Genomic DNA, 22,615 nt, shown 5'->3' with positions numbered 1-22,615 from the left:
GGATTTTTGTGAACTCGGCGCAAGGCAGATCTTTCCGACATAGGTTTGAGAATCTTAAGGGAAGACTTGTACTGGTTCTAAATTAAGTATAGGGCTGGGAGGAGGGTGCTTCCTGCGCGTAACAGCACGCTTGCCAATTGTGGCTGCTAATCGTTCGCTCGTATCTGCCTAGACACATTCGCTGGCTGTGAATTATTTGCATGGCAGTGTGCGCATGTTGGTGTGTTAAAAATTCTGGAGACGCTGGGTATCGATCCCAGTACCTCTCGCATGCTAAGCGAGCGCTCTACCATCTGAGCTACGCCCCCTGATGACGGATAGTGCTACATACAACCATATCAATATCACAGACCCTTGCACTCCCATTATTCCGCAGACAAACACTACTCTCAATGTGTCCGTGAGGGTGTCTTTCAGGTTTCCTGCATTCTGTATCGAATCGTAGTTGGCCAAAATTAAAGTGGCACGCACAACGTCGAAAATAGCGTTCGGCCACCGCTCTGAGTAAGACGAACGTGTTGTCCACACTCTAGACTTCATTGAGGTTAGGCCGTTATACCTAAGATAGATTTGCACTCGATGACACCTCGACAACAGCCGGTCCTCACATTCACGTCTTGCTCTCCTTACGTCAGTATACATCATATGAGTCTGTGAGGCTGGCTTTGCAACATCTTGCGTGTCTTTAGGCTCGCCGCGACCAACACTTACCATGCACTGTCCACAAAACATGGAGGCGCCGGGGCTTGAACCCGGGACCTTTCACATGCAAAGCGAACGCTCTACCAACTGAGCTACGCCCCCAAGCGCAACAAAGATGCGCTGTTTTCCATCCTTTGCTACTCTGATGTGCGCGGACATGATGGTTGGTTGGTTCATAGGGGCGAAGGGACCAGTGTACAAAGGCGCGATCACGTTCATATGCACAAGAGTTCCAAGTAGTTTCGATGCTCTGGTATTACGACTACAAATTCCGTCTGTATTTAACGTCTTAAATTGAAAGGACAGTCACAAATTGCTCCGTTTTCACTCCATGTCGACAATCACACAGCGCCTGAGGTAACAAGCACATCTGAAGCCCCATTGTGCACTCGACTGTTGATGCCAACTCACTGCCTCGCACTTTACTACTGTGTACCACTCTTGTCGTCCAACTGCAAAAGACTGGGCCACAACAAGTTTCCGCGTCTCCATTGCACTGCGCAAACTACGAAACGCTCCCCAAACATTGCACTCACCTATGCAGACGACTTTTCCGACTTTTCACGACGCTCACGCAACGCTCACGCTAGTGACAGCCTTATTTAGAGCTTGACGTCGCGCCCAAGCGAGTGAGCACATTTCGCCTACGGCTTAGGCCGCCCAACTAGTGTGGCTGCTCGGTCTCTGCAGGCAGCGAGGAGCTGCAAACTTCCCGTGTTCGCGCCTATGTCACCTCCGCTTGCTTGTCAGAGACAGAGTGTCGCAAAACATACAACTCACTCCATGAATTGATTGCTACGGCATCTGTCATCAGCAGTCACAACTAGCAACACCAGTAGCAGCCGACTGCACGTAAAGAATGGGAATGTGCAGTGGGATTTTTGTGAACTCGGCGCAAGGCAGATCTTTCCGACATAGGTTTGAGAATCTTAAGGGAAGACTTGTACTGGTTCTAAATTAAGTATAGGGCTGGGAGGAGGGTGCTTCCTGCGCGTAACAGCACGCTTGCCAATTGTGGCTGCTAATCGTTCGCTCGTATCTGCCTAGACACATTCGCTGGCTGTGAATTATTTGCATGGCAGTGTGCGCATGTTGGTGTGTTAAAAATTCTGGAGACGCTGGGTATCGATCCCAGTACCTCTCGCATGCTAAGCGAGCGCTCTACCATCTGAGCTACGCCCCCTGATGACGGATAGTGCTACATACAACCATATCAATATCACAGACCCTTGCACTCCCATTATTCCGCAGACAAACACTACTCTCAATGTGTCCGTGAGGGTGTCTTTCAGGTTTCCTGCATTCTGTATCGAATCGTAGTTGGCCAAAATTAAAGTGGCACGCACAACGTCGAAAATAGCGTTCGGCCACCGCTCTGAGTAAGACGAACGTGTTGTCCACACTCTAGACTTCATTGAGGTTAGGCCGTTATACCTAAGATAGATTTGCACTCGATGACACCTCGACAACAGCCGGTCCTCACATTCACGTCTTGCTCTCCTTACGTCAGTATACATCATATGAGTCTGTGAGGCTGGCTTTGCAACATCTTGCGTGTCTTTAGGCTCGCCGCGACCAACACTTACCATGCACTGTCCACAAAACATGGAGGCGCCGGGGCTTGAACCCGGGACCTTTCACATGCAAAGCGAACGCTCTACCAACTGAGCTACGCCCCCAAGCGCAACAAAGATGCGCTGTTTTCCATCCTTTGCTACTCTGATGTGCGCGGACATGATGGTTGGTTGGTTCATAGGGGCGAAGGGACCAGTGTACAAAGGCGCGATCACGTTCATATGCACAAGAGTTCCAAGTAGTTTCGATGCTCTGGTATTACGACTACAAATTCCGTCTGTATTTAACGTCTTAAATTGAAAGGACAGTCACAAATTGCTCCGTTTTCACTCCATGTCGACAATCACACAGCGCCTGAGGTAACAAGCACATCTGAAGCCCCATTGTGCACTCGACTGTTGATGCCAACTCACTGCCTCGCACTTTACTACTGTGTACCACTCTTGTCGTCCAACTGCAAAAGACTGGGCCACAACAAGTTTCCGCGTCTCCATTGCACTGCGCAAACTACGAAACGCTCCCCAAACATTGCACTCACCTATGCAGACGACTTTTCCGACTTTACACGACGCTCACGCAACGCTCACGCTAGTGACAGCCTTATTTAGAGCTTGACGTCGCGCCCAAGCGAGTGAGCACATTTCGCCTACGGCTTAGGCCGCCCAACTAGTGTGGCTGCTCGGTCTCTGCAGGCAGCGAGGAGCTGCAAACTTCCCGTGTTCGCGCCTATGTCACCTCCGCTTGCTTGTCAGAGACAGAGTGTCGCAAAACATACAACTCACTCCATGAATTGATTGCTACGGCATCTGTCATCAGCAGTCACAACTAGCAACACCAGTAGCAGCCGACTGCACGTAAAGAATGGGAATGTGCAGTGGGATTTTTGTGAACTCGGCGCAAGGCAGATCTTTCCGACATAGGTTTGAGAATCTTAAGGGAAGACTTGTACTGGTTCTAAATTAAGTATAGGGCTGGGAGGAGGGTGCTTCCTGCGCGTAACAGCACGCTTGCCAATTGTGGCTGCTAATCGTTCGCTCGTATCTGCCTAGACACATTCGCTGGCTGTGAATTATTTGCATGGCAGTGTGCGCATGTTGGTGTGTTAAAAATTCTGGAGACGCTGGGTATCGATCCCAGTACCTCTCGCATGCTAAGCGAGCGCTCTACCATCTGAGCTACGCCCCCTGATGACGGATAGTGCTACATACAACCATATCAATATCACAGACCCTTGCACTCCCATTATTCCGCAGACAAACACTACTCTCAATGTGTCCGTGAGGGTGTCTTTCAGGTTTCCTGCATTCTGTATCGAATCGTAGTTGGCCAAAATTAAAGTGGCACGCACAACGTCGAAAATAGCGTTCGGCCACCGCTCTGAGTAAGACGAACGTGTTGTCCACACTCTAGACTTCATTGAGGTTAGGCCGTTATACCTAAGATAGATTTGCACTCGATGACACCTCGACAACAGCCGGTCCTCACATTCACGTCTTGCTCTCCTTACGTCAGTATACATCATATGAGTCTGTGAGGCTGGCTTTGCAACATCTAGCGTGTCTTTAGGCTCGCCGCGACCAACACTTACCATGCACTGTCCACAAAACATGGAGGCGCCGGGGCTTGAACCCGGGACCTTTCACATGCAAAGCGAACGCTCTACCAACTGAGCTACGCCCCCAAGCGCAACAAAGATGCGCTGTTTTCCATCCTTTGCTACTCTGATGTGCGCGGACATGATGGTTGGTTGGTTCATAGGGGCGAAGGGACCAGTGTACAAAGGCGCGATCACGTTCATATGCACAAGAGTTCCAAGTAGTTTCGATGCTCTGGTATTACGACTACAAATTCCGTCTGTATTTAACGTCTTAAATTGAAAGGACAGTCACAAATTGCTCCGTTTTCACTCCATGTCGACAATCACACAGCGCCTGAGGTAACAAGCACATCTGAAGCCCCATTGTGCACTCGACTGTTGATGCCAACTCACTGCCTCGCACTTTACTACTGTGTACCACTCTTGTCGTCCAACTGCAAAAGACTGAGCCACAACAAGTTTCCGCGTCTCCATTGCACTGCGCAAACTACGAAACGCTCCCCAAACATTGCACTCACCTATGCAGACGACTTTTCCGACTTTACACGACGCTCACGCTAGTGACAGCCTTATTTAGAGCTTGACGTCGCGCCCAAGCGAGTGAGCACATTTCGCCTACGGCTTAGGCCGCCCAACTAGTGTGGCTGCTCGGTCTCTGCAGGCAGCGAGGAGCTGCAAACTTCCCGTGTTCGCGCCTATGTCACCTCCGCTTGCTTGTCAGAGACAGAGTGTCGCAAAACATACAACTCACTCCATGAATTGATTGCTACGGCATCTGTCATCAGCAGTCACAACTAGCAACACCAGTAGCAGCCGACTGCACGTAAAGAATGGGAATGTGCAGTGGGATTTTTGTGAACTCGGCGCAAGGCAGATCTTTCCGACATAGGTTTGAGAATCTTAAGGGAAGACTTGTACTGGTTCTAAATTAAGTATAGGGCTGGGAGGAGGGTGCTTCCTGCGCGTAACAGCACGCTTGCCAATTGTGGCTGCTAATCGTTCGCTCGTATCTGCCTAGACACATTCGCTGGCTGTGAATTATTTGCATGGCAGTGTGCGCATGTTGGTGTGTTAAAAATTCTGGAGACGCTGGGTATCGATCCCAGTACCTCTCGCATGCTAAGCGAGCGCTCTACCATCTGAGCTACGCCCCCTGATGACGGATAGTGCTACATACAACCATATCAATATCACAGACCCTTGCACTCCCATTATTCCGCAGACAAACACTACTCTCAATGTGTCCGTGAGGGTGTCTTTCAGGTTTCCTGCATTCTGTATCGAATCGTAGTTGGCCAAAATTAAAGTGGCACGCACAACGTCGAAAATAGCGTTCGGCCACCGCTCTGAGTAAGACGAACGTGTTGTCCACACTCTAGACTTCATTGAGGTTAGGCCGTTATACCTAAGATAGATTTGCACTCGATGACACCTCGACAACAGCCGGTCCTCACATTCACGTCTTGCTCTCCTTACGTCAGTATACATCATATGAGTCTGTGAGGCTGGCTTTGCAACATCTTGCGTGTCTTTAGGCTCGCCGCGACCAACACTTACCATGCACTGTCCACAAAACATGGAGGCGCCGGGGCTTGAACCCGGGACCTTTCACATGCAAAGCGAACGCTCTACCAACTGAGCTACGCCCCCAAGCGCAACAAAGATGCGCTGTTTTCCATCCTTTGCTACTCTGATGTGCGCGGACATGATGGTTGGTTGGTTCATAGGGGCGAAGGGACCAGTGTACAAAGGCGCGATCACGTTCATATGCACAAGAGTTCCAAGTAGTTTCGATGCTCTGGTATTACGACTACAAATTCCGTCTGTATTTAACGTCTTAAATTGAAAGGACAGTCACAAATTGCTCCGTTTTCACTCCATGTCGACAATCACACAGCGCCTGAGGTAACAAGCACATCTGAAGCCCCATTGTGCACTCGACTGTTGATGCCAACTCACTGCCTCGCACTTTACTACTGTGTACCACTCTTGTCGTCCAACTGCAAAAGACTGAGCCACAACAAGTTTCCGCGTCTCCATTGCACTGCGCAAACTACGAAACGCTCCCCAAACATTGCACTCACCTATGCAGACGACTTTTCCGACTTTACACGACGCTCACGCTAGTGACAGCCTTATTTAGAGCTTGACGTCGCGCCCAAGCGAGTGAGCACATTTCGCCTACGGCTTAGGCCGCCCAACTAGTGTGGCTGCTCGGTCTCTGCAGGCAGCGAGGAGCTGCAAACTTCCCGTGTTCGCGCCTATGTCACCTCCGCTTGCTTGTCAGAGACAGAGTGTCGCAAAACATACAACTCACTCCATGAATTGATTGCTACGGCATCTGTCATCAGCAGTCACAACTAGCAACACCAGTAGCAGCCGACTGCACGTAAAGAATGGGAATGTGCAGTGGGATTTTTGTGAACTCGGCGCAAGGCAGATCTTTCCGACATAGGTTTGAGAATCTTAAGGGAAGACTTGTACTGGTTCTAAATTAAGTATAGGGCTGGGAGGAGGGTGCTTCCTGCGCGTAACAGCACGCTTGCCAATTGTGGCTGCTAATCGTTCGCTCGTATCTGCCTAGACACATTCGCTGGCTGTGAATTATTTGCATGGCAGTGTGCGCATGTTGGTGTGTTAAAAATTCTGGAGACGCTGGGTATCGATCCCAGTACCTCTCGCATGCTAAGCGAGCGCTCTACCATCTGAGCTACGCCCCCTGATGACGGATAGTGCTACATACAACCATATCAATATCACAGACCCTTGCACTCCCATTATTCCGCAGACAAACACTACTCTCAATGTGTCCGTGAGGGTGTCTTTCAGGTTTCCTGCATTCTGTATCGAATCGTAGTTGGCCAAAATTAAAGTGGCACGCACAACGTCGAAAATAGCGTTCGGCCACCGCTCTGAGTAAGACGAACGTGTTGTCCACACTCTAGACTTCATTGAGGTTAGGCCGTTATACCTAAGATAGATTTGCACTCGATGACACCTCGACAACAGCCGGTCCTCACATTCACGTCTTGCTCTCCTTACGTCAGTATACATCATATGAGTCTGTGAGGCTGGCTTTGCAACATCTAGCGTGTCTTTAGGCTCGCCGCGACCAACACTTACCATGCACTGTCCACAAAACATGGAGGCGCCGGGGCTTGAACCCGGGACCTTTCACATGCAAAGCGAACGCTCTACCAACTGAGCTACGCCCCCAAGCGCAACAAAGATGCGCTGTTTTCCATCCTTTGCTACTCTGATGTGCGCGGACATGATGGTTGGTTGGTTCATAGGGGCGAAGGGACCAGTGTACAAAGGCGCGATCACGTTCATATGCACAAGAGTTCCAAGTAGTTTCGATGCTCTGGTATTACGACTACAAATTCCGTCTGTATTTAACGTCTTAAATTGAAAGGACAGTCACAAATTGCTCCGTTTTCACTCCATGTCGACAATCACACAGCGCCTGAGGTAACAAGCACATCTGAAGCCCCATTGTGCACTCGACTGTTGATGCCAACTCACTGCCTCGCACTTTACTACTGTGTACCACTCTTGTCGTCCAACTGCAAAAGACTGAGCCACAACAAGTTTCCGCGTCTCCATTGCACTGCGCAAACTACGAAACGCTCCCCAAACATTGCACTCACCTATGCAGACGACTTTTCCGACTTTACACGACGCTCACGCTAGTGACAGCCTTATTTAGAGCTTGACGTCGCGCCCAAGCGAGTGAGCACATTTCGCCTACGGCTTAGGCCGCCCAACTAGTGTGGCTGCTCGGTCTCTGCAGGCAGCGAGGAGCTGCAAACTTCCCGTGTTCGCGCCTATGTCACCTCCGCTTGCTTGTCAGAGACAGAGTGTCGCAAAACATACAACTCACTCCATGAATTGATTGCTACGGCATCTGTCATCAGCAGTCACAACTAGCAACACCAGTAGCAGCCGACTGCACGTAAAGAATGGGAATGTGCAGTGGGATTTTTGTGAACTCGGCGCAAGGCAGATCTTTCCGACATAGGTTTGAGAATCTTAAGGGAAGACTTGTACTGGTTCTAAATTAAGTATAGGGCTGGGAGGAGGGTGCTTCCTGCGCGTAACAGCACGCTTGCCAATTGTGGCTGCTAATCGTTCGCTCGTATCTGCCTAGACACATTCGCTGGCTGTGAATTATTTGCATGGCAGTGTGCGCATGTTGGTGTGTTAAAAATTCTGGAGACGCTGGGTATCGATCCCAGTACCTCTCGCATGCTAAGCGAGCGCTCTACCATCTGAGCTACGCCCCCTGATGACGGATAGTGCTACATACAACCATATCAATATCACAGACCCTTGCACTCCCATTATTCCGCAGACAAACACTACTCTCAATGTGTCCGTGAGGGTGTCTTTCAGGTTTCCTGCATTCTGTATCGAATCGTAGTTGGCCAAAATTAAAGTGGCACGCACAACGTCGAAAATAGCGTTCGGCCACCGCTCTGAGTAAGACGAACGTGTTGTCCACACTCTAGACTTCATTGAGGTTAGGCCGTTATACCTAAGATAGATTTGCACTCGATGACACCTCGACAACAGCCGGTCCTCACATTCACGTCTTGCTCTCCTTACGTCAGTATACATCATATGAGTCTGTGAGGCTGGCTTTGCAACATCTAGCGTGTCTTTAGGCTCGCCGCGACCAACACTTACCATGCACTGTCCACAAAACATGGAGGCGCCGGGGCTTGAACCCGGGACCTTTCACATGCAAAGCGAACGCTCTACCAACTGAGCTACGCCCCCAAGCGCAACAAAGATGCGCTGTTTTCCATCCTTTGCTACTCTGATGTGCGCGGACATGATGGTTGGTTGGTTCATAGGGGCGAAGGGACCAGTGTACAAAGGCGCGATCACGTTCATATGCACAAGAGTTCCAAGTAGTTTCGATGCTCTGGTATTACGACTACAAATTCCGTCTGTATTTAACGTCTTAAATTGAAAGGACAGTCACAAATTGCTCCGTTTTCACTCCATGTCGACAATCACACAGCGCCTGAGGTAACAAGCACATCTGAAGCCCCATTGTGCACTCGACTGTTGATGCCAACTCACTGCCTCGCACTTTACTACTGTGTACCACTCTTGTCGTCCAACTGCAAAAGACTGAGCCACAACAAGTTTCCGCGTCTCCATTGCACTGCGCAAACTACGAAACGCTCCCCAAACATTGCACTCACCTATGCAGACGACTTTTCCGACTTTACACGACGCTCACGCTAGTGACAGCCTTATTTAGAGCTTGACGTCGCGCCCAAGCGAGTGAGCACATTTCGCCTACGGCTTAGGCCGCCCAACTAGTGTGGCTGCTCGGTCTCTGCAGGCAGCGAGGAGCTGCAAACTTCCCGTGTTCGCGCCTATGTCACCTCCGCTTGCTTGTCAGAGACAGAGTGTCGCAAAACATACAACTCACTCCATGAATTGATTGCTACGGCATCTGTCATCAGCAGTCACAATTAGCAACACCAGTAGCAGCCGACTGCACGTAAAGAATGGGAATGTGCAGTGGGATTTTTGTGAACTCGGCGCAAGGCAGATCTTTCCGACATAGGTTTGAGAATCTTAAGGGAAGACTTGTACTGGTTCTAAATTAAGTATAGGGCTGGGAGGAGGGTGCTTCCTGCGCGTAACAGCACGCTTGCCAATTGTGGCTGCTAATCGTTCGCTCGTATCTGCCTAGACACATTCGCTGGCTGTGAATTATTTGCATGGCAGTGTGCGCATGTTGGTGTGTTAAAAATTCTGGAGACGCTGGGTATCGATCCCAGTACCTCTCGCATGCTAAGCGAGCGCTCTACCATCTGAGCTACGCCCCCTGATGACGGATAGTGCTACATACAACCATATCAATATCACAGACCCTTGCACTCCCATTATTCCGCAGACAAACACTACTCTCAATGTGTCCGTGAGGGTGTCTTTCAGGTTTCCTGCATTCTGTATCGAATCGTAGTTGGCCAAAATTAAAGTGGCACGCACAACGTCGAAAATAGCGTTCGGCCACCGCTCTGAGTAAGACGAACGTGTTGTCCACACTCTAGACTTCATTGAGGTTAGGCCGTTATACCTAAGATAGATTTGCACTCGATGACACCTCGACAACAGCCGGTCCTCACATTCACGTCTTGCTCTCCTTACGTCAGTATACATCATATGAGTCTGTGAGGCTGGCTTTGCAACATCTAGCGTGTCTTTAGGCTCGCCGCGACCAACACTTACCATGCACTGTCCACAAAACATGGAGGCGCCGGGGCTTGAACCCGGGACCTTTCACATGCAAAGCGAACGCTCTACCAACTGAGCTACGCCCCCAAGCGCAACAAAGATGCGCTGTTTTCCATCCTTTGCTACTCTGATGTGCGCGGACATGATGGTTGGTTGGTTCATAGGGGCGAAGGGACCAGTGTACAAAGGCGCGATCACGTTCATATGCACAAGAGTTCCAAGTAGTTTCGATGCTCTGGTATTACGACTACAAATTCCGTCTGTATTTAACGTCTTAAATTGAAAGGACAGTCACAAATTGCTCCGTTTTCACTCCATGTCGACAATCACACAGCGCCTGAGGTAACAAGCACATCTGAAGCCCCATTGTGCACTCGACTGTTGATGCCAACTCACTGCCTCGCACTTTACTACTGTGTACCACTCTTGTCGTCCAACTGCAAAAGACTGAGCCACAACAAGTTTCCGCGTCTCCATTGCACTGCGCAAACTACGAAACGCTCCCCAAACATTGCACTCACCTATGCAGACGACTTTTCCGACTTTACACGAAGCTCACGCAACGCTCACGCTAGTGACAGCCTTATTTAGAGCTTGACGTCGCGCCCAAGCGAGTGAGCACATTTCGCCTACGGCTTAGGCCGCCCAACTAGTGTGGCTGCTCGGTCTCTGCAGGCAGCGAGGAGCTGCAAACTTCCCGTGTTCGCGCCTATGTCACCTCCGCTTGCTTGTCAGAGACAGAGTGTCGCAAAACATACAACTCACTCCATGAATTGATTGCTACGGCATCTGTCATCAGCAGTCACAACTAGCAACACCAGTAGCAGCCGACTGCACGTAAAGAATGGGAATGTGCAGTGGGATTTTTGTGAACTCGGCGCAAGGCAGATCTTTCCGACATAGGTTTGAGAATCTTAAGGGAAGACTTGTACTGGTTCTAAATTAAGTATAGGGCTGGGAGGAGGGTGCTTCCTGCGCGTAACAGCACGCTTGCCAATTGTGGCTGCTAATCGTTCGCTCGTATCTGCCTAGACACATTCGCTGGCTGTGAATTATTTGCATGGCAGTGTGCGCATGTTGGTGTGTTAAAAATTCTGGAGACGCTGGGTATCGATCCCAGTACCTCTCGCATGCTAAGCGAGCGCTCTACCATCTGAGCTACGCCCCCTGATGACGGATAGTGCTACATACAACCATATCAATATCACAGACCCTTGCACTCCCATTATTCCGCAGACAAACACTACTCTCAATGTGTCCGTGAGGGTGTCTTTCAGGTTTCCTGCATTCTGTATCGAATCGTAGTTGGCCAAAATTAAAGTGGCACGCACAACGTCGAAAATAGCGTTCGGCCACCGCTCTGAGTAAGACGAACGTGTTGTCCACACTCTAGACTTCATTGAGGTTAGGCCGTTATACCTAAGATAGATTTGCACTCGATGACACCTCGACAACAGCCGGTCCTCACATTCACGTCTTGCTCTCCTTACGTCAGTATACATCATATGAGTCTGTGAGGCTGGCTTTGCAACATCTAGCGTGTCTTTAGGCTCGCCGCGACCAACACTTACCATGCACTGTCCACAAAACATGGAGGCGCCGGGGCTTGAACCCGGGACCTTTCACATGCAAAGCGAACGCTCTACCAACTGAGCTACGCCCCCAAGCGCAACAAAGATGCGCTGTTTTCCATCCTTTGCTACTCTGATGTGCGCGGACATGATGGTTGGTTGGTTCATAGGGGCGAAGGGACCAGTGTACAAAGGCGCGATCACGTTCATATGCACAAGAGTTCCAAGTAGTTTCGATGCTCTGGTATTACGACTACAAATTCCGTCTGTATTTAACGTCTTAAATTGAAAGGACAGTCACAAATTGCTCCGTTTTCACTCCATGTCGACAATCACACAGCGCCTGAGGTAACAAGCACATCTGAAGCCCCATTGTGCACTCGACTGTTGATGCCAACTCACTGCCTCGCACTTTACTACTGTGTACCACTCTTGTCGTCCAACTGCAAAAGACTGAGCCACAACAAGTTTCCGCGTCTCCATTGCACTGCGCAAACTACGAAACGCTCCCCAAACATTGCACTCACCTATGCAGACGACTTTTCCGACTTTACACGACGCTCACGCTAGTGACAGCCTTATTTAGAGCTTGACGTCGCGCCCAAGCGAGTGAGCACATTTCGCCTACGGCTTAGGCCGCCCAACTAGTGTGGCTGCTCGGTCTCTGCAGGCAGCGAGGAGCTGCAAACTTCCCGTGTTCGCGCCTATGTCACCTCCGCTTGCTTGTCAGAGACAGAGTGTCGCAAAACATACAACTCACTCCATGAATTGATTGCTACGGCATCTGTCATCAGCAGTCACAACTAGCAACACCAGTAGCAGCCGACTGCACGTAAAGAATGGGAATGTGCAGTGGGATTTTTGTGAACTCGGCGCAAGGCAGATCTTTCCGACATAGGTTTGAGAATCTTAAGGGAAGACTTGTACTGGTTCTAAATTAAGTATAGGGCTGGGAGGAGGAACTTCCTGCGCGTAACAGCACGCTTGCCAATTGTGGCTGCTAATCGTTCGCTCGTATCTGCCTAGACACATTCGCTGGCTGTGAATTATTTGCATGGCAGTGTGCGCATGTTGGTGTGTTAAAAATTCTGGAGACGCTGGGTATCGATCCCAGTACCTCTCGCATGCTAAGCGAGCGCTCTACCATCTGAGCTACGCCCCCTGATGACGGATAGTGCTACATACAACCATATCAATATCACAGACCCTTGCACTCCCATTATTCCGCAGACAAACACTACTCTCAATGTGTCCGTGAGGGTGTCTTTCAGGTTTCCTGCATTCTGTATCGAATCGTAGTTGGCCAAAATTAAAGTGGCACGCACAACGTCGAAAATAGCGTTCGGCCACCGCTCTGAGTAAGACGAACGTGTTGTCCACACTCTAGACTTCATTGAGGTTAGGCCGTTATACCTAAGATAGATTTGCACTCGATGACACCTCGACAACAGCCGGTCCTCACATTCACGTCTTGCTCTCCTTACGTCAGTATACATCATATGAGTCTGTGAGGCTGGCTTTGCAACATCTTGCGTGTCTTTAGGCTCGCCGCGACCAACACTTACCATGCACTGTCCACAAAACATGGAGGCGCCGGGGCTTGAACCCGGGACCTTTCACATGCAAAGCGAACGCTCTACCAACTGAGCTACGCCCCCAAGCGCAACAAAGATGCGCTGTTTTCCATCCTTTGCTACTCTGATGTGCGCGGACATGATGGTTGGTTGGTTCATAGGGGCGAAGGGACCAGTGTACAAAGGCGCGATCACGTTCATATGCACAAGAGTTCCAAGTAGTTTCGATGCTCTGGTATTACGACTACAAATTCCGTCTGTATTTAACGTCTTAAATTGAAAGGACAGTCACAAATTGCTCCGTTTTCACTCCATGTCGACAATCACACAGCGCCTGAGGTAACAAGCACATCTGAAGCCCCATTGTGCACTCGACTGTTGATGCCAACTCACTGCCTCGCACTTTACTACTGTGTACCACTCTTGTCGTCCAACTGCAAAAGACTGAGCCACAACAAGTTTCCGCGTCTCCATTGCACTGCGCAAACTACGAAACGCTCCCCAAACATTGCACTCACCTATGCAGACGACTTTTCCGACTTTACACGACGCTCACGCTAGTGACAGCCTTATTTAGAGCTTGACGTCGCGCCCAAGCGAGTGAGCACATTTCGCCTACGGCTTAGGCCGCCCAACTAGTGTGGCTGCTCGGTCTCTGCAGGCAGCGAGGAGCTGCAAACTTCCCGTGTTCGCGCCTATGTCACCTCCGCTTGCTTGTCAGAGACAGAGTGTCGCAAAACATACAACTCACTCCATGAATTGATTGCTACGGCATCTGTCATCAGCAGTCACAACTAGCAACACCAGTAGCAGCCGACTGCACGTAAAGAATGGGAATGTGCAGTGGGATTTTTGTGAACTCGGCGCAAGGCAGATCTTTCCGACATAGGTTTGAGAATCTTAAGGGAAGACTTGTACTGGTTCTAAATTAAGTATAGGGCTGGGAGGAGGGTGCTTCCTGCGCGTAACAGCACGCTTGCCAATTGTGGCTGCTAATCGTTCGCTCGTATCTGCCTAGACACATTCGCTGGCTGTGAATTATTTGCATGGCAGTGTGCGCATGTTGGTGTGTTAAAAATTCTGGAGACGCTGGGTATCGATCCCAATACCTCTCGCATGCTAAGCGAGCGCTCTACCATCTGAGCTACGCCCCCTGATGACGGATAGTGCTACATACAACCATATCAATATCACAGACCCTTGCACTCCCATTATTCCGCAGACAAACACTACTCTCAATGTGTCCGTGAGGGTGTCTTTCAGGTTTCCTGCATTCTGTATCGAATCGTAGTTGGCCAAAATTAAAGTGGCACGCACAACGTCGAAAATAGCGTTCGGCCACCGCTCTGAGTAAGACGAACGTGTTGTCCACACTCTAGACTTCATTGAGGTTAGGCCGTTATACCTAAGATAGATTTGCACTCGATGACACCTCGACAACAGCCGGTCCTCACATTCACGTCTTGCTCTCCTTACGTCAGTATACATCATATGAGTCTGTGAGGCTGGCTTTGCAACATCTTGCGTGTCTTTAGGCTCGCCGCGACCAACACTTACCATGCACTGTCCACAAAACATGGAGGCGCCGGGGCTTGAACCCGGGACCTTTCACATGCAAAGCGAACGCTCTACCAACTGAGCTACGCCCCCAAGCGCAACAAAGATGCGCTGTTTTCCATCCTTTGCTACTCTGATGTGCGCGGACATGATGGTTGGTTGGTTCATAGGGGCGAAGGGACCAGTGTACAAAGGCGCGATCACGTTCATATGCACAAGAGTTCCAAGTAGTTTCGATGCTCTGGTATTACGACTACAAATTCCGTCTGTATTTAACGTCTTAAATTGAAAGGACAGTCACAAATTGCTCCGTTTTCACTCCATGTCGACAATCACACAGCGCCTGAGGTAACAAGCACATCTGAAGCCCCATTGTGCACTCGACTGTTGATGCCAACTCACTGCCTCGCACTTTACTACTGTGTACCACTCTTGTCGTCCAACTGCAAAAGACTGAGCCACAACAAGTTTCCGCGTCTCCATTGCACTGCGCAAACTACGAAACGCTCCCCAAACATTGCACTCACCTATGCAGACGACTTTTCCGACTTTACACGACGCTCACGCTAGTGACAGCCTTATTTAGAGCTTGACGTCGCGCCCAAGCGAGTGAGCACATTTCGCCTACGGCTTAGGCCGCCCAACTAGTGTGGCTGCTCGGTCTCTGCAGGCAGCGAGGAGCTGCAAACTTCCCGTGTTCGCGCCTATGTCACCTCCGCTTGCTTGTCAGAGACAGAGTGTCGCAAAACATACAACTCACTCCATGAATTGATTGCTACGGCATCTGTCATCAGCAGTCACAACTAGCAACACCAGTAGCAGCCGACTGCACGTAAAGAATGGGAATGTGCAGTGGGATTTTTGTGAACTCGGCGCAAGGCAGATCTTTCCGACATAGGTTTGAGAATCTTAAGGGAAGACTTGTACTGGTTCTAAATTAAGTATAGGGCTGGGAGGAGGGTGCTTCCTGCGCGTAACAGCACGCTTGCCAATTGTGGCTGCTAATCGTTCGCTCGTATCTGCCTAGACACATTCGCTGGCTGTGAATTATTTGCATGGCAGTGTGCGCATGTTGGTGTGTTAAAAATTCTGGAGACGCTGGGTATCGATCCCAGTACCTCTCGCATGCTAAGCGAGCGCTCTACCATCTGAGCTACGCCCCCTGATGACGGATAGTGCTACATACAACCATATCAATATCACAGACCCTTGCACTCCCATTATTCCGCAGACAAACACTACTCTCAATGTGTCCGTGAGGGTGTCTTTCAGGTTTCCTGCATTCTGTATCGAATCGTAGTTGGCCAAAATTAAAGTGGCACGCACAACGTCGAAAATAGCGTTCGGCCACCGCTCTGAGTAAGACGAACGTGTTGTCCACACTCTAGACTTCATTGAGGTTAGGCCGTTATACCTAAGATAGATTTGCACTCGATGACACCTCGACAACAGCCGGTCCTCACATTCACGTCTTGCTCTCCTTACGTCAGTATACATCATATGAGTCTGTGAGGCTGGCTTTGCAACATCTAGCGTGTCTTTAGGCTCGCCGCGACCAACACTTACCATGCACTGTCCACAAAACATGGAGGCGCCGGGGCTTGAACCCGGGACCTTTCACATGCAAAGCGAACGCTCTACCAACTGAGCTACGCCCCCAAGCGCAACAAAGATGCGCTGTTTTCCATCCTTTGCTACTCTGATGTGCGCGGACATGATGGTTGGTTGGTTCATAGGGGCGAAGGGACCAGTGTACAAAGGCGCGATCACGTTCATATGCACAAGAGTTCCAAGTAGTTTCGATGCTCTGGTATTACGACTACAAATTCCGTCTGTATTTAACGTCTTAAATTGAAAGGACAGTCACAAATTGCTCCGTTTTCACTCCATGTCGACAATCACACAGCGCCTGAGGTAACAAGCACATCTGAAGCCCCATTGTGCACTCGACTGTTGATGCCAACTCACTGCCTCGCACTTTACTACTGTGTACCACTCTTGTCGTCCAACTGCAAAAGACTGAGCCACAACAAGTTTCCGCGTCTCCATTGCACTGCGCAAACTACGAAACGCTCCCCAAACATTGCACTCACCTATGCAGACGACTTTTCCGACTTTACACGACGCTCACGCTAGTGACAGCCTTATTTAGAGCTTGACGTCGCGCCCAAGCGAGTGAGCACATTTCGCCTACGGCTTAGGCCGCCCAACTAGTGTGGCTGCTCGGTCTCTGCAGGCAGCGAGGAGCTGCAAACTTCCCGTGTTCGCGCCTATGTCACCTCCGCTTGCTTGTCAGAGACAGAGTGTCGCAAAACATACAACTCACTCCATGAATTGATTGCTACGGCATCTGTCATCAGCAGTCACAACTAGCAACACCAGTAGCAGCCGACTGCACGTAAAGAATGGGAATGTGCAGTGGGATTTTTGTGAACTCGGCGCAAGGCAGATCTTTCCGACATAGGTTTGAGAATCTTAAGGGAAGACTTGTACTGGTTCTAAATTAAGTATAGGGCTGGGAGGAGGGTGCTTCCTGCGCGTAACAGCACGCTTGCCAATTGTGGCTGCTAATCGTTCGCTCGTATCTGCCTAGACACATTCGCTGGCTGTGAATTATTTGCATGGCAGTGTGCGCATGTTGGTGTGTTAAAAATTCTGGAGACGCTGGGTATCGATCCCAATACCTCTCGCATGCTAAGCGAGCGCTCTACCATCTGAGCTACGCCCCCTGATGACGGATAGTGCTACATACAACCATATCAATATCACAGACCCTTGCACTCCCATTATTCCGCAGACAAACACTACTCTCAATGTGTCCGTGAGGGTGTCTTTCAGGTTTCCTGCATTCTGTATCGAATCGTAGTTGGCCAAAATTAAAGTGGCACGCACAACGTCGAAAATAGCGTTCGGCCACCGCTCTGAGTAAGACGAACGTGTTGTCCACACTCTAGACTTCATTGAGGTTAGGCCGTTATACCTAAGATAGATTTGCACTCGATGACACCTCGACAACAGCCGGTCCTCACATTCACGTCTTGCTCTCCTTACGTCAGTATACATCATATGAGTCTGTGAGGCTGGCTTTGCAACATCTTGCGTGTCTTTAGGCTCGCCGCGACCAACACTTACCATGCACTGTCCACAAAACATGGAGGCGCCGGGGCTTGAACCCGGGACCTTTCACATGCAAAGCGAACGCTCTACCAACTGAGCTACGCCCCCAAGCGCAACAAAGATGCGCTGTTTTCCATCCTTTGCTACTCTGATGTGCGCGGACATGATGGTTGGTTGGTTCATAGGGGCGAAGGGACCAGTGTACAAAGGCGCGATCACGTTCATATGCACAAGAGTTCCAAGTAGTTTCGATGCTCTGGTATTACGACTACAAATTCCGTCTGTATTTAACGTCTTAAATTGAAAGGACAGTCACAAATTGCTCCGTTTTCACTCCATGTCGACAATCACACAGCGCCTGAGGTAACAAGCACATCTGAAGCCCCATTGTGCACTCGACTGTTGATGCCAACTCACTGCCTCGCACTTTACTACTGTGTACCACTCTTGTCGTCCAACTGCAAAAGACTGAGACACAACAAGTTTCCGCGTCTCCATTGCACTGCGCAAACTACGAAACGCTCCCCAAACATTGCACTCACCTATGCAGACGACTTTTCCGACTTTACACGACGCTCACGCTAGTGACAGCCTTATTTAGAGCTTGACGTCGCGCCCAAGCGAGTGAGCACATTTCGCCTACGGCTTAGGCCGCCCAACTAGTGTGGCTGCTCGGTCTCTGCAGGCAGCGAGGAGCTGCAAACTTCCCGTGTTCGCGCCTATGTCACCTCCGCTTGCTTGTCAGAGACAGAGTGTCGCAAAACATACAACTCACTCCATGAATTGATTGCTACGGCATCTGTCATCAGCAGTCACAACTAGCAACACCAGTAGCAGCCGACTGCACGTAAAGAATGGGAATGTGCAGTGGGATTTTTGTGAACTCGGCGCAAGGCAGATCTTTCCGACATAGGTTTGAGAATCTTAAGGGAAGACTTGTACTGGTTCTAAATTAAGTATAGGGCTGGGAGGAGGGTGCTTCCTGCGCGTAACAGCACGCTTGCCAATTGTGGCTGCTAATCGTTCGCTCGTATCTGCCTAGACACATTCGCTGGCTGTGAATTATTTGCATGGCAGTGTGCGCATGTTGGTGTGTTAAAAATTCTGGAGACGCTGGGTATCGATCCCAGTACCTCTCGCATGCTAAGCGAGCGCTCTACCATCTGAGCTACGCCCCCTGATGACGGATAGTGCTACATACAACCATATCAATATCACAGACCCTTGCACTCCCATTATTCCGCAGACAAACACTACTCTCAATGTGTCCGTGAGGGTGTCTTTCAGGTTTCCTGCATTCTGTATCGAATCGTAGTTGGCCAAAATTAAAGTGGCACGCACAACGTCGAAAATAGCGTTCGGCCACCGCTCTGAGTAAGACGAACGTGTTGTCCACACTCTAGACTTCATTGAGGTTAGGCCGTTATACCTAAGATAGATTTGCACTCGATGACACCTCGACAACAGCCGGTCCTCACATTCACGTCTTGCTCTCCTTACGTCAGTATACATCATATGAGTCTGTGAGGCTGGCTTTGCAACATCTTGCGTGTCTTTAGGCTCGCCGCGACCAACACTTACCATGCACTGTCCACAAAACATGGAGGCGCCGGGGCTTGAACCCGGGACCTTTCACATGCAAAGCGAACGCTCTACCAACTGAGCTACGCCCCCAAGCGCAACAAAGATGCGCTGTTTTCCATCCTTTGCTACTCTGATGTGCGCGGACATGATGGTTGGTTGGTTCATAGGGGCGAAGGGACCAGTGTACAAAGGCGCGATCACGTTCATATGCACAAGAGTTCCAAGTAGTTTCGATGCTCTGGTATTACGACTACAAATTCCGTCTGTATTTAACGTCTTAAATTGAAAGGACAGTCACAAATTGCTCCGTTTTCACTCCATGTCGACAATCACACAGCGCCTGAGGTAACAAGCACATCTGAAGCCCCATTGTGCACTCGACTGTTGATGCCAACTCACTGCCTCGCACTTTACTACTGTGTACCACTCTTGTCGTCCAACTGCAAAAGACTGAGCCACAACAAGTTTCCGCGTCTCCATTGCACTGCGCAAACTACGAAACGCTCCCCAAACATTGCACTCACCTATGCAGACGACTTTTCCGACTTTACACGACGCTCACGCTAGTGACAGCCTTATTTAGAGCTTGACGTCGCGCCCAAGCGAGTGAGCACATTTCGCCTACGGCTTAGGCCGCCCAACTAGTGTGGCTGCTCGGTCTCTGCAGGCAGCGAGGAGCTGCAAACTTCCCGTGTTCGCGCCTATGTCACCTCCGCTTGCTTGTCAGAGACAGAGTGTCGCAAAACATACAACTCACTCCATGAATTGATTGCTACGGCATCTGTCATCAGCAGTCACAACTAGCAACACCAGTAGCAGCCGACTGCACGTAAAGAATGGGAATGTGCAGTGGGATTTTTGTGAACTCGGCGCAAGGCAGATCTTTCCGACATAGGTTTGAGAATCTTAAGGGAAGACTTGTACTGGTTCTAAATTAAGTATAGGGCTGGGAGGAGGGTGCTTCCTGCGCGTAACAGCACGCTTGCCAATTGTGGCTGCTAATCGTTCGCTCGTATCTGCCTAGACACATTCGCTGGCTGTGAATTATTTGCATGGCAGTGTGCGCATGTTGGTGTGTTAAAAATTCTGGAGACGCTGGGTATCGATCCCAGTACCTCTCGCATGCTAAGCGAGCGCTCTACCATCTGAGCTACGCCCCCTGATGACGGATAGTGCTACATACAACCATATCAATATCACAGACCCTTGCACTCCCATTATTCCGCAGACAAACACTACTCTCAATGTGTCCGTGAGGGTGTCTTTCAGGTTTCCTGCATTCTGTATCGAATCGTAGTTGGCCAAAATTAAAGTGGCACGCACAACGTCGAAAATAGCGTTCGGCCACCGCTCTGAGTAAGACGAACGTGTTGTCCACACTCTAGACTTCATTGAGGTTAGGCCGTTATACCTAAGATAGATTTGCACTCGATGACACCTCGACAACAGCCGGTCCTCACATTCACGTCTTGCTCTCCTTACGTCAGTATACATCATATGAGTCTGTGAGGCTGGCTTTGCAACATCTAGCGTGTCTTTAGGCTCGCCGCGACCAACACTTACCATGCACTGTCCACAAAACATGGAGGCGCCGGGGCTTGAACCCGGGACCTTTCACATGCAAAGCGAACGCTCTACCAACTGAGCTACGCCCCCAAGCGCAACAAAGATGCGCTGTTTTCCATCCTTTGCTACTCTGATGTGCGCGGACATGATGGTTGGTTGGTTCATAGGGGCGAAGGGACCAGTGTACAAAGGCGCGATCACGTTCATATGCACAAGAGTTCCAAGTAGTTTCGATGCTCTGGTATTACGACTACAAATTCCGTCTGTATTTAACGTCTTAAATTGAAAGGACAGTCACAAATTGCTCCGTTTTCACTCCATGTCGACAATCACACAGCGCCTGAGGTAACAAGCACATCTGAAGCCCCATTGTGCACTCGACTGTTGATGCCAACTCACTGCCTCGCACTTTACTACTGTGTACCACTCTTGTCGTCCAACTGCAAAAGACTGAGCCACAACAAGTTTCCGCGTCTCCATTGCACTGCGCAAACTACGAAACGCTCCCCAAACATTGCACTCACCTATGCAGACGACTTTTCCGACTTTACACGAAGCTCACGCAACGCTCACGCTAGTGACAGCCTTATTTAGAGCTTGACGTCGCGCCCAAGCGAGTGAGCACATTTCGCCTACGGCTTAGGCCGCCCAACTAGTGTGGCTGCTCGGTCTCTGCAGGCAGCGAGGAGCTGCAAACTTCCCGTGTTCGCGCCTATGTCACCTCCGCTTGCTTGTCAGAGACAGAGTGTCGCAAAACATACAACTCACTCCATGAATTGATTGCTACGGCATCTGTCATCAGCAGTCACAACTAGCAACACCAGTAGCAGCCGACTGCACGTAAAGAATGGGAATGTGCAGTGGGATTTTTGTGAACTCGGCGCAAGGCAGATCTTTCCGACATAGGTTTGAGAATCTTAAGGGAAGACTTGTACTGGTTCTAAATTAAGTATAGGGCTGGGAGGAGGGTGCTTCCTGCGCGTAACAGCACGCTTGCCAATTGTGGCTGCTAATCGTTCGCTCGTATCTGCCTAGACACATTCGCTGGCTGTGAATTATTTGCATGGCAGTGTGCGCATGTTGGTGTGTTAAAAATTCTGGAGACGCTGGGTATCGATCCCAGTACCTCTCGCATGCTAAGCGAGCGCTCTACCATCTGAGCTACGCCCCCTGATGACGGATAGTGCTACATACAACCATATCAATATCACAGACCCTTGCACTCCCATTATTCCGCAGACAAACACTACTCTCAATGTGTCCGTGAGGGTGTCTTTCAGGTTTCCTGCATTCTGTATCGAATCGTAGTTGGCCAAAATTAAAGTGGCACGCACAACGTCGAAAATAGCGTTCGGCCACCGCTCTGAGTAAGACGAACGTGTTGTCCACACTCTAGACTTCATTGAGGTTAGGCCGTTATACCTAAGATAGATTTGCACTCGATGACACCTCGACAACAGCCGGTCCTCACATTCACGTCTTGCTCTCCTTACGTCAGTATACATCATATG

General features: G+C 50.0%; 29 non-coding genes across 29 annotated transcripts; all 29 read right to left on the bottom strand.

The window, feature by feature from the left end:
* Window positions 1-235: 235 nt before the first annotated feature.
* Window positions 236-308, bottom strand: Trnaa-agc (transfer RNA alanine (anticodon AGC)). The gene has a single exon. It is a non-coding gene; the product is annotated as a tRNA-Ala (tRNA).
* Window positions 309-731: 423 nt separating this feature from the next.
* On the bottom strand, window positions 732-804 carry Trnaa-ugc (transfer RNA alanine (anticodon UGC)). Its single transcript has one exon. It is a non-coding gene; the product is annotated as a tRNA-Ala (tRNA).
* Window positions 805-1,812: 1,008 nt separating this feature from the next.
* On the bottom strand, window positions 1,813-1,885 carry Trnaa-agc (transfer RNA alanine (anticodon AGC)). Its single transcript has one exon. It is a non-coding gene; the product is annotated as a tRNA-Ala (tRNA).
* A 423-nt stretch (window positions 1,886-2,308) lies between these two features.
* Window positions 2,309-2,381, bottom strand: Trnaa-ugc (transfer RNA alanine (anticodon UGC)). The gene has a single exon. It is a non-coding gene; the product is annotated as a tRNA-Ala (tRNA).
* A 1,008-nt stretch (window positions 2,382-3,389) lies between these two features.
* Window positions 3,390-3,462, bottom strand: Trnaa-agc (transfer RNA alanine (anticodon AGC)). The gene has a single exon. It is a non-coding gene; the product is annotated as a tRNA-Ala (tRNA).
* A 423-nt stretch (window positions 3,463-3,885) lies between these two features.
* On the bottom strand, window positions 3,886-3,958 carry Trnaa-ugc (transfer RNA alanine (anticodon UGC)). The gene has a single exon. It is a non-coding gene; the product is annotated as a tRNA-Ala (tRNA).
* A 997-nt stretch (window positions 3,959-4,955) lies between these two features.
* Trnaa-agc (transfer RNA alanine (anticodon AGC)) lies at window positions 4,956-5,028 on the bottom strand. Its single transcript has one exon. It is a non-coding gene; the product is annotated as a tRNA-Ala (tRNA).
* Window positions 5,029-5,451: 423 nt separating this feature from the next.
* Window positions 5,452-5,524, bottom strand: Trnaa-ugc (transfer RNA alanine (anticodon UGC)). Its single transcript has one exon. It is a non-coding gene; the product is annotated as a tRNA-Ala (tRNA).
* Window positions 5,525-6,521: 997 nt separating this feature from the next.
* Trnaa-agc (transfer RNA alanine (anticodon AGC)) lies at window positions 6,522-6,594 on the bottom strand. Its single transcript has one exon. It is a non-coding gene; the product is annotated as a tRNA-Ala (tRNA).
* A 423-nt stretch (window positions 6,595-7,017) lies between these two features.
* Window positions 7,018-7,090, bottom strand: Trnaa-ugc (transfer RNA alanine (anticodon UGC)). Its single transcript has one exon. It is a non-coding gene; the product is annotated as a tRNA-Ala (tRNA).
* Window positions 7,091-8,087: 997 nt separating this feature from the next.
* Trnaa-agc (transfer RNA alanine (anticodon AGC)) lies at window positions 8,088-8,160 on the bottom strand. The gene has a single exon. It is a non-coding gene; the product is annotated as a tRNA-Ala (tRNA).
* Window positions 8,161-8,583: 423 nt separating this feature from the next.
* Window positions 8,584-8,656, bottom strand: Trnaa-ugc (transfer RNA alanine (anticodon UGC)). The gene has a single exon. It is a non-coding gene; the product is annotated as a tRNA-Ala (tRNA).
* A 997-nt stretch (window positions 8,657-9,653) lies between these two features.
* Trnaa-agc (transfer RNA alanine (anticodon AGC)) lies at window positions 9,654-9,726 on the bottom strand. Its single transcript has one exon. It is a non-coding gene; the product is annotated as a tRNA-Ala (tRNA).
* A 423-nt stretch (window positions 9,727-10,149) lies between these two features.
* Window positions 10,150-10,222, bottom strand: Trnaa-ugc (transfer RNA alanine (anticodon UGC)). The gene has a single exon. It is a non-coding gene; the product is annotated as a tRNA-Ala (tRNA).
* A 1,008-nt stretch (window positions 10,223-11,230) lies between these two features.
* Trnaa-agc (transfer RNA alanine (anticodon AGC)) lies at window positions 11,231-11,303 on the bottom strand. The gene has a single exon. It is a non-coding gene; the product is annotated as a tRNA-Ala (tRNA).
* Window positions 11,304-11,726: 423 nt separating this feature from the next.
* On the bottom strand, window positions 11,727-11,799 carry Trnaa-ugc (transfer RNA alanine (anticodon UGC)). Its single transcript has one exon. It is a non-coding gene; the product is annotated as a tRNA-Ala (tRNA).
* A 996-nt stretch (window positions 11,800-12,795) lies between these two features.
* On the bottom strand, window positions 12,796-12,868 carry Trnaa-agc (transfer RNA alanine (anticodon AGC)). The gene has a single exon. It is a non-coding gene; the product is annotated as a tRNA-Ala (tRNA).
* A 423-nt stretch (window positions 12,869-13,291) lies between these two features.
* Window positions 13,292-13,364, bottom strand: Trnaa-ugc (transfer RNA alanine (anticodon UGC)). The gene has a single exon. It is a non-coding gene; the product is annotated as a tRNA-Ala (tRNA).
* A 997-nt stretch (window positions 13,365-14,361) lies between these two features.
* On the bottom strand, window positions 14,362-14,434 carry Trnaa-agc (transfer RNA alanine (anticodon AGC)). The gene has a single exon. It is a non-coding gene; the product is annotated as a tRNA-Ala (tRNA).
* Window positions 14,435-14,857: 423 nt separating this feature from the next.
* On the bottom strand, window positions 14,858-14,930 carry Trnaa-ugc (transfer RNA alanine (anticodon UGC)). The gene has a single exon. It is a non-coding gene; the product is annotated as a tRNA-Ala (tRNA).
* Window positions 14,931-15,927: 997 nt separating this feature from the next.
* Window positions 15,928-16,000, bottom strand: Trnaa-agc (transfer RNA alanine (anticodon AGC)). Its single transcript has one exon. It is a non-coding gene; the product is annotated as a tRNA-Ala (tRNA).
* Window positions 16,001-16,423: 423 nt separating this feature from the next.
* Trnaa-ugc (transfer RNA alanine (anticodon UGC)) lies at window positions 16,424-16,496 on the bottom strand. Its single transcript has one exon. It is a non-coding gene; the product is annotated as a tRNA-Ala (tRNA).
* A 997-nt stretch (window positions 16,497-17,493) lies between these two features.
* Trnaa-agc (transfer RNA alanine (anticodon AGC)) lies at window positions 17,494-17,566 on the bottom strand. The gene has a single exon. It is a non-coding gene; the product is annotated as a tRNA-Ala (tRNA).
* A 423-nt stretch (window positions 17,567-17,989) lies between these two features.
* Trnaa-ugc (transfer RNA alanine (anticodon UGC)) lies at window positions 17,990-18,062 on the bottom strand. Its single transcript has one exon. It is a non-coding gene; the product is annotated as a tRNA-Ala (tRNA).
* A 997-nt stretch (window positions 18,063-19,059) lies between these two features.
* On the bottom strand, window positions 19,060-19,132 carry Trnaa-agc (transfer RNA alanine (anticodon AGC)). Its single transcript has one exon. It is a non-coding gene; the product is annotated as a tRNA-Ala (tRNA).
* Window positions 19,133-19,555: 423 nt separating this feature from the next.
* Window positions 19,556-19,628, bottom strand: Trnaa-ugc (transfer RNA alanine (anticodon UGC)). Its single transcript has one exon. It is a non-coding gene; the product is annotated as a tRNA-Ala (tRNA).
* A 997-nt stretch (window positions 19,629-20,625) lies between these two features.
* On the bottom strand, window positions 20,626-20,698 carry Trnaa-agc (transfer RNA alanine (anticodon AGC)). The gene has a single exon. It is a non-coding gene; the product is annotated as a tRNA-Ala (tRNA).
* Window positions 20,699-21,121: 423 nt separating this feature from the next.
* On the bottom strand, window positions 21,122-21,194 carry Trnaa-ugc (transfer RNA alanine (anticodon UGC)). The gene has a single exon. It is a non-coding gene; the product is annotated as a tRNA-Ala (tRNA).
* Window positions 21,195-22,202: 1,008 nt separating this feature from the next.
* Trnaa-agc (transfer RNA alanine (anticodon AGC)) lies at window positions 22,203-22,275 on the bottom strand. The gene has a single exon. It is a non-coding gene; the product is annotated as a tRNA-Ala (tRNA).
* Window positions 22,276-22,615: the final 340 nt, after the last annotated feature.

This window comes from Schistocerca cancellata, unplaced genomic scaffold (genome assembly GCF_023864275.1).
Source record: "Schistocerca cancellata isolate TAMUIC-IGC-003103 unplaced genomic scaffold, iqSchCanc2.1 HiC_scaffold_918, whole genome shotgun sequence".
Classification (NCBI taxonomy): domain Eukaryota; kingdom Metazoa; phylum Arthropoda; class Insecta; order Orthoptera; family Acrididae; genus Schistocerca; species Schistocerca cancellata.
This window is presented reverse-complemented; position numbering and strand designations above follow the sequence as displayed.